Source organism: Semicossyphus pulcher, unplaced genomic scaffold (assembly GCF_022749685.1).
Source record: "Semicossyphus pulcher isolate SPU_LCO1_2020_fin unplaced genomic scaffold, fSemPul1.0.p SCAF_15, whole genome shotgun sequence".
In the NCBI taxonomy this organism is placed as follows: Eukaryota; Metazoa; Chordata; class Actinopteri; order Labriformes; family Labridae; genus Semicossyphus; species Semicossyphus pulcher.
In genome coordinates, this window is record NW_027211659.1 from 26,370,013 (window position 1) to 26,373,092 (window position 3,080).

Here is a 3,080-nt window from a genome sequence, read left to right on the forward strand (position 1 = left end):
TGTCTTAAACCAAAAGTGGATTAGCGGTTGATGGATTCAAACTTAAATTGTCCTCTTTGAGCTCACCTTTACTCAACATTTATTTCTAACATTTACAGTGATGCTGACAGCTGTTTGGATTTCAAGTGTTTGTAGTCTCCAGACCCTGAGATGCATCCTTTTTTTTTGTTTTTGTTTTGACACGTGCTAGATAGGCCTTCTTCAGGGACCGACATGCAGGCATCTAAGACCGACTTTGTGCTGACTTATATGCAGGGGTTGCATGAATAATGTGTCCACACACACACACACACACACACACACACACACACACATACACACACACATATTAATTGATTGCATTTATTTACCCTGTCTATCTCTACTAACCATATCTACTTTGACTTCTTACATTAAAGTATCTAAAGATGTTATATTCCTTTTTTTTACTTTAAAAGTAACAACAGAGTGGAAACATATGAATCTTCTGAGCTTAATTCTTTAAGGTCTAAAAAAGAAAATGTATGTCCAGAGTTACAATTTAAAGTGGTAACAAAAGGAAAGAAAGCTACTAGCAGCCTGTTGCAACACAGCCCAAATAGTTGATTTTAACGTAAGTCCCGCCTCTGACAAGGCAAATAGCCAATCATAGTTTAGGATTTTTGGCTGGCACCTGGGGTGGCAAATCAGATTTCAAGGGGTGCCCAGGCCACCCCACTGGATCCACCCCTGCCTCCACCAGTAGTGCCTCATCAGTGGTCCCTAAACAAGCTGCTGTGTTTGACGGGATGTGAGTGAGAACGAATGACATGGCACACATGCTGATGAAAATAAAAGAGCCTTTGGGATATGTATTGTACACACTGTCCCATGCACCACAGCTCCATGCACAGCTACCATACAGTAATACAGAAATAAGTTTGAGTTTATCTTGTTTCTTCAAAAGATTTTGTTTATTTTAGTGACAAATTGTGCCCAGGGAGGATGGTGAAATGTTACACTAAGAAACCATTTTCTTCTACAGACTGTCAAATATAAAGAAGTCTGTTTATTTATTATAGAATAGCATCAAAATTCATTACGATGACATATTTTTTTTAATGCAGTAAGGAAACATTTTCTGCACCAAGTTAATCAAAAGAGACAGGTATGAAACAATGCATCACAAAAGTCCACTATAACCTTAGTGAAAAAACACAGATTTCAGGAGTTTTTTTTATCTTTAAAACTTTCTTTTTGCATTTCTTTTTGGGAAGAGTTCTTACAAGTTAACAATGTAATATGATACGTTTTTAAGTGAATACACATTTGTATTTTAAAGCTTAAACGTTTTGTAAACTTTATTTATGTCAAATAATATAGTTGGTATTTTAACCTAGTCAATTAGTGAATCTAGTTAAGGTGGAATATCTTAAATTTCAGGCAATTGTGGTATTATTTAGCATATCATAAATCCACTGTGAGTGAGCACTGAGCAACAGTGGCAAGAAAAACAACAGGCAGATACCTCGGGCAGAACCAGGCTCATTGGTGAACAGTCATTTGCTGTGAGTGGATGGGCCGAGAAAGTGGGATTATCTTAAATAAAATTTTAAATCAAGCCAATACAATTTTAAGTACATGTGGTCAGAATTACAGTACTTATTTTTTGCACAATATTCAATTTTTCCCCCAGCGAATTCCAGGTAATATAGCCTTATTTTAGGATGATTGCTAATGGATCCTTCATTTATAAGTATTTAGTTGTTTTTAATCTGTTTACCCTAGCTTAAAGATATCTTTAGGTTCGTTGACACTAGATATTTTAAGGGATTTCTTGTTAATTTGGCAGATAATTTAAGTAGTATTAATATTACAGTATACTGTAAGTCATTTTGTTGCTAGTTTAATTGCTTTTCTTGGTTTTTAGTGCAGATTTGTTGTGGAGGAGGAGGTGGCAGCTACAGGTTGTTGGCAGAGGCTTTACCTGTAAGTGGAGTATTATAAAGGCTGTAGTCAGAGATCTACAGGTGTCTGCCAGAATCTGCAGGTGGAGGCAGCAGCTGCAGGTGTGTGGCAAACGCTGAAGTTAGAAGCTTAGATGGCAGTTGTCTGTCAGAATCTGTTGGCAGAAGCTTTCGGTGGAGGTTCAGGCTTCTACAAGGTTCCTGAGGTTAGAAAAGTTTGGAGGTGCAGCTCTCTGCCTAAATCGCAGGTCGCAGGTGGATACAGTGATTTCTGGTGTATGACAGAGCCTGGATGTTGAGACAGTGGATGCCAGTGTGTGGCAGGTCTGTAGGTGGAGACAATGGCTGAAGATGTCTTGCCAAGGCTGGAGGTGGAGGCATTGGCGGCTGATGTCTGCTGCGACTGAAGGTGGAGGTAGAAGTAGCAGTTTGAGTCTTCAAGTGGAGTCAACACTTTTCAATGTGGTAAGAGGCTGGAGGTGGAGGCAGTAGAGGCCTCCGTGTGTCAGAGGCTTGAGATGGAGATAAGGGCTGCACACAATATAAAAATTAGAAACAGGTATTAAAGTTATGTGTTTATCATATTTGGCTCTCCATTTGTTCAGACACATAGGGATTATTGAGGTGAACTAAAGAGACATAGGGATTATTTGAAGTGAACTAAAGAGGCCAAAAATGCTTTTTCTTGTTATTGTAAGGACTTGGGAAGGTTAAATGTGCATTGTGAAAAGGCTTTATTTAAAACAACAACAAAAAACCTTTTAAACAGAATTATAAAGATTAGATAATAAGAAGAAGAAGAAAAATAAAAAAATAAAAAATCTTCCATAACCCAAACTCAAAAATATGTTCACCTCTTTTTTCATTGGGCTTTTACTCTGTTTATAAAACATGTTATACACGACTTATGTAATGTAATGCTGTTTATAATCAGGCTGCCGCTTCAGGTTTTAAACCTCCAAGCCAAACATTTAATTCGCAGATGAGTTATTAATTCATGTCAATTACATCATTTTTATTAAATTATCCCAATTTCCCCGTGGCGAAAAATGTATCCACGGGGTTTTTAAATGCCTGTGCGCGAGTTACCAGTGGGGTCCTTCGTATTTTCACTCAGGCAGTGTGTACTGCTACCCTGAGGGGTCCTGTACATCA